Below are 11,902 nucleotides of genomic sequence, written 5' to 3'. Positions count from 1 at the left end.
GAGGGAGCGGGAACGGCCGAGCACCCAACACCGTGGACCAGCCCCTCCCGGTCAAACCCCAGGCAGCTCCTCCTGCCCCCGGGATGAAGCTGACCGCCAGGCCCTGGCCGGTGTGGCTCAGGCTCGACGGCTGGTCAAGGGCACACACCTGGGTAGCAGGTTCGATCCTCGGCCCCACAGCCCTCCCTCCCTTCCACTCCCTCTAAAAAAAACCCATGGGAAGCCTGTCACCAAGGCCAGGCCCGGTGAGGGCGCTGGCTGTAGCCGGAAGGGGCTCGCACAGTCACTGCAGCTGCCAGCACCTCGATCCTGGGCTTTCAGCCCCCAGGACTGACTGTGAGAAGTCATTGTCTTGTTGTTTAAGCCAAAAAAAGTACATAAATTAAAAAAAAAGGGCAAGAACAGCCTCGGGCGAGGATTTAGGAAAAAATTAAAAAGTCGTCATCAAGCTTGAAAATGCTTACAAGGGAGAGAGGCCCAGGAAAGCAACACCGCGGATTGGAGAGAACGAAGAGGCCGAGAGCTCTCCAGGAGGTTCTGCGCGAGGTGGGAACAGCAGGAGCCAAACGGAGACCGAGAAGGCTCCAGCAGACGTCCCCTTACACCTTTGTTTGGAATTTCGGACAGAAACGGCCCAGAGAATGGGGCGGGGGAATCGTGCGAAGAGATAGTTGCCTGGGAATGATCCAGGCTGATGAAAAGATGTCAACCTACAGGTCTGAAGAGGCCAAATATTTGCCGAGTGACTAAGTGGATGGGAGATTCCGCGATTCGTGTGCCCTGCCCCTGCCTCGCCCTTAGCCCTGGGCCTCAGTGGGTGGGAAGCCCCCCACCTCCTCTCCCGCGCTCGGCGCCCGTGGGAGCCAGTCCTTGGAACTGAGCCCCGCCAGCCCCGTGCCTCCTGTGCCAGATGTCCTTCACCCACTGCTCGGCCCCTGTTGCCTGCCTCCTAGTTGCCACTCGGGCTTAAAATAGACAGGAATGCAGCCCAGCTACCGTGCTGTGACCAGCCCAGCCTGCAACCCAGAACCTGCCCCTCGGGGAACAGGAGCAGCTAGACCTCCCTGGCCGCCTTTCTTTCTTGGAGCAAAGGGAAGCATTTCACACCAGAAAAACCACCCAGTACCCTTCCAGCCAGAGGCAGGCGGGAAGACAAGACGGCGAGGAAGGGTTTGTGTTGTCTTCCCTCTGTGGTGCCTCAGGGACCCGCCCACCACCCAGACTAGGCCCTGACCCCCACCCCGCAGCTGACCTGTCAAGGAGCCATGCTTTTCTAGAAAGAGAATTAATGCCTTATTTCTGCAGCAAAGGAACTGAGGCGGGAATTAGCCCCATTCTCCAGATGGGAAAACGGAGGTCCCAGAAGCAAAGTCGTTTGCTTTTCTTGTCAGTTGCCAGAACCCAGGTTCTCCGGTTCCCAGACCAGCTGTTTCCTCGCCTGCCACCTCCAAGCAGGCGCCTGCTGTCTCTGAACTGGGCCACCAGACTCTGCAGGGGACAGTGGTCTGGGGTTCCCGACCCCAGGAGAGGACAGGTCACTGGCAAGGACAGGGCACACTGGTGGGAAGGTTTCAGGCAGCTCACAAAAGAGAACGCGAAACGTACAGGTCGACGGAGAGCGAACGAAGCCGGGGGCCCCCACGTGAGGTCAGGCACATGCTTCATAGCCCTTCGCTTTCCTGGGCGCCCCAGAGGTTGCAGATTTTACAAAGTGAAGGCCAGACCCTCCCCGGCCGGGAGATGACCCCTGGCTTCGTTGCGGGGTCCTGGGACCCAGGCCGAGGCCCGCCGGACGGATCGCACGCCCCAGCACGCATGAACCTTGAACGGATTGCGCAAAGCGAAAGAAGCCGGCCACGAAAGCACAGTATGTATCGTGTGATCCTCTCGTGTGAAATATCAAACAGGCAGCGTCACAGACAGAAAGGCGGGTGGAGGTGCGGGGCTGGGGGCCAGGAGCCCGGGAGTTGGTGAGTGGGGACAGTGTCGGTTCGGGAGATGCAGATGTCCCCGAGACAGATGGCGGCCACGGTTACGCAGTCACGTGAATGTGCTTAATGCCACTGAGCCGCCGATGTCAAGCCGGTTAAAGCGGCACATTTTATGTATATTTTCCTGCGATACAGAAATGTTTTTAAAAGTGTGAGGTAGCTGAAGTAGTTCTCTAGGTATCAACACAGATGGGTCTCAAGGCAGAGAAGGGAGAATATTGCATAATATCACGTTATTTGGGCTTTTAGGTTTTAGTGTGTTTTTTAACAACAACAACAAATCCACCAAGCCCCGGCCACTGTGGCTCAGTGGTTGAGCGTTGACCTATGAACCAGGCGGTCGCAGTTCCATTCCCGGTCAGGGCACATGCCCTGTTTGTGGGCTCGATCCCCGGTGTGGGGCGTGCAGGAGGCAGCCGATCAATGATTCCCTCTCATCATTGATGTTTCTTTCTTTTTTTTTTTTTTAAATATCTTTTTCTTGATTTCAGAATGGAAGGGAGAGGGGGGAGAGAGAGGAACAAACTAGAAGGTCCTCCTCTTTTATCTCCTGACACATCCACTGTGCTTTGCGATGGAAGTTAAAGGAGGGAATGTGCGTGGCTACGTGCAGAGGGTGTACACTCCACGGCGAACCCTTCGGAGAGTCCTGTTGCCTCTGCCTTTGAACTATGCCCATATCGGGTCACTTCCTGTCGCCTGCACCTGCTACCACTGTTTGGGTCATAGCCGTACCCCTGCCTGGTCCTGCACCCCCCCTCCCCCCCCTTTCCTCCATATCATAGCCACAGAGACTGTTTCATGTTTTACTATTTTTTTAAATCCTCACCTGAGGCTATTTTTCCATTGATTTTTAGAGAGAGTGGAAGAGAGCAGGAAAGAAATATCGATGTGAGAGAAACACGTCGATTGGTTGCCTCCTGCATGAGCCCCGACCAGGACCTGGGCTGGGAGGAGCCTGCAACCGAGGTACGTGCTCTTGATCAGAATCAAACCCAGGACCCTTCAGTCCATAGGCCGATGCTCTATCCACTGAGCCACACTGACTAGGGCTATTTTTTTTACTATTATTTTTTCTTTTAATATATTTTTATTGATTCCAGAGAGGAAGGGAGAGGGAGAGAGAGACAGAAATATCAGTGATGAGAGAGAATCATTGATTGGCTGCCTCCTGCACACCGCCTACTGGGGATCGAGCCCACAACCTGGGCATGTGCCCTGAGCGGGAATCGAACTGTGACCTCCTGGTTCATAGGTCAACGCTCAACCACTAGCCACTCCAGCTGGGTTCATCATTGATGTTTCTCCCTCTTTCTCCCCCTTCCTCTCTGAAATTAATAAAAATATATTTTTGAAATTATGTTCAAAAATCCCCCCCGAAACAATACGAAATACGCTGTGTGTTTATACGTTAAAGAATAAAACAGTCTGGAAATGCACCCCAGGCCGAGGCCCTAGTGCCTGGTCGGCAAACCGAGGCTCGCGAGCCACAGGCGGCTCTTTGGCCCCTTGAGTGTGGCTCTTCCACAAAATACCACGTGCGGACGCGCACGTGCAGTGCGATTGAAACTTCGTGGCCCATGCACAGAAGTCGGTATTTTGTGGAAGAGCCACACTCAAGGGGCCAAAGAGCCGCCTGTGGCTCGAGAGCCGCGGTTTGCCGACCACTCAGGCTGAGCGGCCCCTGAGAAAGGATGCCGAGCCGAGCAGAGCCGAGCTCTGTGGTCCAAGGTCTGAGCTCGCGGTTCGTTTCTTTTTCGAGGAGGACGGTGTGGCGCGCTGAGTAGCAATCCTGCGAGAAAACCCACATCCTCACCCCCAGCACCTGCCACGCTGCCTCTTGTAGCCGATGGGGCCTGGCAGGTGCCAGGCGGTCAGGGACCCTGCGGCGGGACAGCCTCCCGGTGACCAGGTGGCAGGAGCCCTACTAAGAGGGGGGCAGGGTCGGAGGCAGGGCCGTGTGGCCGGGGGCGAGGGGGTGGGGGGAGCTGCGAGTGGTGTGCCCTCAACATGGAAGGGGCCACCTCCCAGCTAAGGAGAGCGGGGCCTCGAGAAGCTTCCGGAAGGCAGAAGGAGCCGGTCCTGCCAGCACCGCAGCGGAGACTCCTGGATTCCTGGCGTCCAGGCGAGAAGAGAGACAGACTCTTATTCCAGCTGGTGGCGGTGAAAGCAGCCCGGGAACCGCAGACGCGGGGGTGCACATGGTACGTGTGCGGTTAAACACGACACGGATGATGAAACGAAGAGGCGAGAGCCTGGGGAGGAGGCGGCAGATTTGGGGGATCCGATAAGGCAGCCCCTCTTCAAAGGAGAGAGTGAGTCCTGGCTGGTGTGGCCCAGGGGTTAGAGCGTCTGCCTGTGGACCGAAGGGTCTCGGGTCTCGGGCTCAATTCCCGGTCAAGGGCACGTAGCTCGCTTGCAGGTTCGATTCCCGGCCCCCAGTTCGGGGCTTGTGGGAGGCAACCAATCTATGTGCCTCTCTCCTATTAATGTCTCTCCCTCCTTCCTGCCTCCCGTCCACTCTCTCTATTAAAAAAATCAATGAAAAAAATATCCTCAGGTGAGGATTTCAAGAAAAAGAAAAAGAGCATGACCAGGACACCTGCAGCAGGAGGCGGGGTCAGGAGGTGGAGGTGACCCGAAGGCGAGATGACGTCAGACCGTAGCGCGTGCAGAGCCATCAGGACGGGAGGCGTGTGCAACATGAACCCCCATCTGTCGCGGGGGAGACGTGCAGAATTTCACAGTGATGACAGCGTTCCCGATTTAGCGCCTGAATTAACACCTGCTGCTGAGAAGAATCTTCGTTTAAAGAAAAAAAAGCTGCACAGAATTAATCACGCGCACACACACGCACACACACGCACACACACACACACCAACACGCACCTTTCAAACTATCCCTGTGCTAATGGAGGACTGTTACCGTGGGCAGCGCCTGCCAAGTGCTGTGGGAACCATCCCGGGCCAGTAACGTGCTGGAGGAATCGCATTCATAAGAAGTCCATGTGGCCTTGGCCGGTTTGGCTCAGTGGATAGAGCGTCGGCCTGCGGACTCAAGGGTCCCAGGTTCGATTCCGGTCAAGGGCAGGTACCTGGGTTGCCGGCACATCCCCCGTGGGAGGTGTGCAGGAGGCAGCTGATTGGTGTTTATCTCATCGATGTTTCTAGCTCTCTATCCCTCTCCCTTCCTCTCTGTGAAAAATCAATAAAACATATTTTAGAAAAAGAAGTCCATGTGTCTGATTTCACAATGACAGATGCTGTGCGGGTTGGACACGCTCCCCCGTGCGCGGGTGGGTGGAGGGTGGATACCCACGCAGGGGCCGGGACAAGCGTTGAAAAACATCCCCAGAAGGAGACACAAGCGGCTGCTGACAATGGGCTTTGTTGGACCCCTTTCTTTGCTGTTTGGATCTGACTCGATCATTTTATGCCTTTTAAAAAATATATATTATTTTTGTTGATTTCAGAGAGGAAGGGAGAGAGAGGGAGAAACATCAATGATGAGAAAGAATCATCGATCGGCCGCCTCCTGTGCACCCCACACTGGGGATGGAGCCCATGACCCAGTCCCATGTGCCCTGACCGGGAATCAAACCATGACCTCCTGGTTCATGGGTCGATGCTCAACCACGGAGTCACGCCGGCCGGGCTCATTTTATAACCTTTTAAAAACTAGAAAGCACGGGGAGCGTAACTCCCCACCCACTAGGTGTGGGCTGTGCCCAGTGACCTCCCACCACCGAGGGGAGTGTGGGACCTGGGGGAAGACGGCTCTGATGGGAGGTGATGTGAAGGGCACCTGGGTCCATCTGTATGTTTTGTCATGAAAGACACCAGGTTTTCCGAAAGAGAGAGAGAACCGTATCACCCAGTTAAGACACGAAAGATGCAAATCATCTCTAGAACTGAAAAAAAAAAAAGAAAGAAAAACCGAGGCCCTAGAAAGGTTCTTTTTAAAATACCACCTTGGGCCCTGGCCGGTTTGGCTCAGTGGGTAGAGCGTTGGCCTGCGGACTGAAGGGTCCCGGGTCCGATTCTGATCAAGGGTGCAGGCCCGGTTGCAGGCTCAATCCCCAACAGGGGGCGGGCAGAAGGCAGCCGATCAACGATTCTCTCTCATCATTGATCCTTCTCTCTCCCTCTCGCTTCCTCTCTGAAATCAATAAAAATATATTTTAAAAAGTAAAATAAAATACCACCTTGAGACAGTTTCAGTTCCCCCCCGAGCGAGCGGTGCCTGGGAACCGGGCTCTCGCTGACCCTCCGGGTAAGCCTGCTCCAGCGTCATAACCGCCGCTCAGATGTCAGCTTTCTCTAGTCTCGCCAGGGCTGGAGGCGAAATTCAGAGCTGAGTCGGTTCCTTGGTGCGTGAACTTAATCTTCCTGAAGTTGTCGGCATATTGCAGAACAGACCTCTCACAGCCGCAGGGTCAGGGCAACCGCAGGCCCACATACCGAAGGGTCACCTTCAGAAGGCCACGTTGGTGATGGAGACACAGGTCTGGGATTTGGAAACACCTGGGTCCCCTCGAGAGACGACCTGTGCGGATCCCCCGTGGGACCACAGGGACTCAGACCGCTCTTCGCACACCAGCGTTCACGGCAGCACCGCTCGGCATAGCCAAAAGTTGGAGACAGCCCACATGCCCAGCGGCCCGTGGGTGGATAAATGAGATGTGGTCCATACAGTGGAATATTATTCACCCTTTAAACTAAGAGGGGGGGGGACCTTTTTTTTTCTGCCAAGGCCATGTGGATATTTGGAACATCATTCGAGGGCCCTACAAAATTATCAACTTAAAAATTAGCCTGCTACATGTGGTCAAACATTTAATTAACTCACCCCTAAGGGCCAGACCAAATGATTTCTCGGGCCTCATACGCCCCCTGGGCCGGACGTTCCCCACCCCTGCGTGAAAGGAAGGAAGTGCTGACACATGCTACCGTATGGGTGAACCTTAAAGACCAGGAAGTGAAATAAGCCGTATTTCACGAAGGGACAAATACTGGATGATTCCACGGAGGTGAGGTCCCGAGGGGAGTCAGCTTCACAGAGATGGACAGTAGGACAGTGGTCACCAGGGGCGGGGGGTGGGCGGCATGGAAGTCACTGCTTCATTTAGTGCAGAGTTTCAGTTCTGGGATCCGACCACCGTCATGGCTGTCCCACACGTGTATGTACTTGCACTGTGCCCTTAAACATGGTTTACATGGAACATGTTACATGGTGTATGTTTTCTCACAATAAAACAACAAAAACGACCGTGGTGCTGCTTTGGAGCACAACATCCAGTAAAGCTGAAGTGTACACCTCCCGACCTCCGCCAATGGAAGGATTTTAAAAAATGATCATATATGTACAAAACAGAAGACTTCACCGTTATGGGGGGGAAAAGAATGTTTCCGACTAAGTGAATCAGCAAGGATGCATTTCAGAAAGGTAACGTTGGAACAAAAAAGCAAGTAGCAGAAAGATATCTGTACGTATCATTTTTATTGCCTTTATGGATATCTATGGTGAAGTCCTTACCTAGGACAGTGGCTACCCTCTGGAGAGGGAGGAAGGGTGGGGAGGTGTTCCCACGGTGTCTGTGATGTGTGTTCCTGAACCGGGTGCGCACATGAGTATTGTTATGGTCCGTCTCTTTTTCTGTGTGCCTGAGGCTGTTTATTAAACCCACCGGGGGAGCAAGAAGTTTTAAAAAATCCAAAAACCTAAAGGGCCAAACCTCAAACCAGAAACAATCTAGCTTCCTGCACCTCCCACCTTTATAACACACCACAACGATATCAACCTTAACTGTACTTTTAAAAACACTGCTTTATATTTTTATTTATTTTAAAATATATTTTATTGATTTTTTTACAGAGAGGAAGGGAGAGGGATAGAGAGTTAGAAACATCGATGAGAGAGAACCATCGATCAGCTGCCTCCTGCACACCCGCTACTGGGAATGTGCCCGCAACTAAGGTACATGCCCTTGACCGAAATCGAACCTGGGACCCCTGAGTCCGCAGGCCGATGCTCTATCCACTGAGCCAAACCGGTCAGGGCTGCATTTTTATTTTTTTAAATCTTCACCTGAAGAGAGAGAGAGAGAGAGAGAGAGAGATATGAACCCAAAACTCAGGAATGTACCCTGACCGGAATCGAACCGGCAGCCTTTCGGTGCACAGGACGATGCTCAACCGACCGAGCCCCTCCGGCCGGGCTGCTCTATACGTTTATCTCTCCTCTCACCCTCCGACAGCAGGAACTCTGCCTAAAATGATTTCTCTTTCCTTCTTGATGAGTGGTGCTTAGGTAATGCTGGGCATTTAGACATTCACAGACGACAATGACCAGGTGGCCACGTCAGGCTGAGCGTCCTGCGAGGGGCGTGGCCATCCCACCTGCCGCCTCAGGGGGTGGCAGTCCCTCCCCACCCCACCCACAGCTGCGCAGCCTCTGCTATGGATACCTGGTCATCAAGTCAACCTACGTTTCCTCCCAGCTCTTCCAACGGGAAAACATTTAGGAACAATCCTCCTACCTTTGCCTCAGAGAGAAAGAATTCTAATCTCAAGGCTAGAGGATTTGAAGGCTCAGCTATGCACTTTTTTTTTTTCCCCCGGAAGGGTGCTTTTCAAACAGTCCCCGGTGTTGTGTAACAAGAGAGTCATTTCTGGGGTAACAAGGCTCCCATTGAGGCGGAAGCCCTGGCACATGCTTATTCTGCCCTTGATTTGCCAGAGCAAGACCTCAGTTAACCCACAAAGGTGACAGGCAGCCGGCGGTAGGTGCGCAGAGGACGGCATGTCAGCATCAGCCAGGGGAAGGGGAAATGCACAGGTCCACCCGCACGTGCAGGTGACAGGTCTGACACCAATTCAAGGGCCGGCTCTGTCTTTTCTATTTTCGACCACTTTTAAGAAACATCAAGAAGTTTCTAGGGCAGCAGCAAACACGGTTTGTCCTGCGGTTTGCCCCGTTTGACAAAGGAAGTGGCGTGTGACGCGAAGAGGCTGGTGGCAGAATGCAGGTCTGAGAGGAGCCGTGAGGAGGACTGGGCAGGGCTGAGATGAGAAACCCGTGTTCACTGAGCGTCCGAGCCCGGGCGTGGCGTGCCGTCCAGAACCCCGCGTGTTCTTGGTGGATGTTCTTGGCGAAGGCGCTTCATCCCTTTATATTCTGGGACATTCTGACTCCTTTTTCTCACCTTCTGTGAGGATTGGGAGGAATTTCTGCACATCTTAAGCTTCACAAGTGAGAATTTTCTGGAAAATACAACTATTCGTCTGGGTTTGGCAGGTCCGTTCTTTTCCTGGAGAGAAAAGAAGAAAGAAAGAAAGAAAGAAAAAAAAAACGGAGCTAGTATCCTGACCATAAATTTGACTTTCTACTTTCCCTTCCTCTTTTTTTTTGTTTTGTTGTGGCCTTTCTTCCTCAAAGCCACATTTTTAAATTAAAATTTTATTTTTAATTCCTTTGTTGTTGTTGTTAATCCTCACCCAAGGATATTTTTTCCATTGCTTTTCAGAGAGAGAGAGTGGAAGGGGGGGGAGGGAGAGAGAGAGAGAAAGAGAGAGAGAGAGAGAGAGAGAGAGAGAGAGAGGTGAGAGACACACATTGATTGGTTGCCTCCTGCCTGCGCCCTGACCAGGGGTGGGGAGCGAATTCACAACCCAGATACGTGCCTTGCCAGGGAATTGAACTCACTACCCTTCAGTGTGCAAGCCAATGCGCTAACTACTGAGCTACCAGCCAGGGTTATTAACTATTTTTTTTAAAATATATTTTATTGATTTTTCACAGAGAGGAAGGGAGAGGGATAGAGAGTTAGAAACATCGATAGGAGAGAAACATCGATCAGTTGCCTCTTGCACATCTCCTACTGGGGATGTGCCCGCAACCCAGGTACATGCCCCTGATCGGAATCGAACCTGGGACCTTTCAGTCCGCAGGCTGACGCTCTATCCACTGAGCCAAACCAGTTAGGGCTTTTTTTTTTTTTAGATTATTTTAAAAATTATTAAATGTCTATTTTTTTATTGTTGATATTATAGATGTCCCCCATTCCACCCTGAACCCCTCTCTACCCAGCCCCTTTGATATTTTTTTTAGAGAGGGAGAGAGGGAAACACTGATTGGCTGCCTCCTGAGCGCCCCCTACCAGGGATCCAGCCTGCAACCCAGGCATGTGCCCTGACTGGGAATCGACTCGGCAACCTTTTGGTGCACGGGACGACACCCAACCGAGGCTCAACGGCCGGGCAAAGCCACGGTTTTTTGTTTGTTTTTTAACCAACTATAACAAATTCAAAAAAGAAAACTGTTGAACTCAATTACAACTTTTACTTGCAGATAACATGAAATGCTTCCTCTAACTTTCCCCATTTTTCAACACACACACGTGTGCCCTTGGTCACGAGGGGGTGGGAGGAGAGAGAACGGGTCCGGGCAGTCCAGTACAAAGTGTGGCCGGACAACTCAGACCTTATGTCCCCCAGATGGCGAAGCAGAAGCATCATCTTCACCCACAAAGCTCGCCAGGCAGCCAACAAGCGTCTGCTGAATGCCTCGCCTGTGCTCGGTGCCGAGGGATGCGATGAGCTCCGTGTGTATGATGCCAGCGTGGTGGCTGCCAGACGGGGAGCCAGGCGCCCTGCCAACGACTTGATTTGGGGAACAGAAACAAAACAAAAACGCCCTCTTCTCGGGGCCTCAGTTTCTTTATGTGTAAAATTAGGGGGCTCTGGCGGTTAACCTCAGACTTAGGTTTCCTTCGACTAGAGCTGTGGCAGATTCCAAAGCAGGAGGCGTTCTCCGATTCCCGGATCTCAAGAGCCTTCCAGATCGCTGGGGAGACTGAGCAACGACACCCTAAATCAGCAGTTCTCAACCTGTGGGTCGAGACCCCTTTGGCGGTTGAACGACCCTTTCGCAGGGGTCGCCTAAATACATCCTGCATATCAGATATTTACATGACGATTCATAACAGTAGCAACATGACAGTTATGAAGTAGCAACGAAAATAATTTTATGGTTGGGGGTCACCACAACATGAGGAACTGTATGAAAGGGTCACGGCACTAGGAAGGTTGAGAACCACTGCCCGAAATCGTGTCATTTCTGAAAAGGCACCGATTGGCCCACCTTAAGGTCTAGGTGCCTTCCTCTGAGTGGGTGCAAAGGTGCCACGTGCATGGGCCCAACCATCCTGGTCTTCTGCCCAGTCCTTGAATGTACGCGCTCGGGCTGCCTCAGGGCCTTTGCACACGCGGCCTGGCTGCCTGCAGCTTCTGCAGGAATGGTGGCGGCTCCCTCCTTCCCGTCTTTTCGCAGGTGTCCCCTCCTCCAGGGCCCTCCTTTGACCACCCTCTTAAAGACAGCCTTCCCCCTGAGCCTCCTGCTTCACACTCATTGCCTCTTTGACCTCTCCCAGTCTGTAACCGTGTGATTGGTCTGCGTCCCCTCAGTCCGGTAGCTCCACAAGGCGGGCGTCCTCTCTGTCTGATGCGGAGCTGTGTCCCCGACGCCTCGCACACGTGTGGCCTCGACAAATGCTTGTGACGTGAGGGACTTGGCAGCCCACGATTCCGAGAAGCCTCCGTGGGAGGTGCTGCCCACCAAGTCCCCTTCTGCGGCCGGGCCTGGGCGGCAGGAACTTGCTGCCCGCTGCCCGCTTTCTGGGGATCTCGGAATTCCTTTTCCTCCAGGAAAAGGCTCTTATGACGTCACAGCGCCCTCTCCTGTGCCGCAGTGACATCATCACCGCCGCTCGCTGCGTCACAAGCCCGTCCCCAAGGCCCTTTCCCTTCCCTGGGAAGCCCCCAACCTCCCCCCGCCCCGCCCCAGAGACAGCCCGCCGCCCGCGCCCCGCCAGGTGTGCCGCCGGCTACGCCCGTCGCCGCCCGCCTGCGCG

Source organism: Myotis yumanensis, unplaced genomic scaffold (assembly GCF_028538775.1).
Source record: "Myotis yumanensis isolate MYYU_CA2020_CCGP unplaced genomic scaffold, mMyoYum1.0.hap1 SCAF_19, whole genome shotgun sequence".
Lineage (NCBI taxonomy): Eukaryota > Metazoa > Chordata > Mammalia > Chiroptera > Vespertilionidae > Myotis > Myotis yumanensis.
This window is presented reverse-complemented; position numbering follows the sequence as displayed.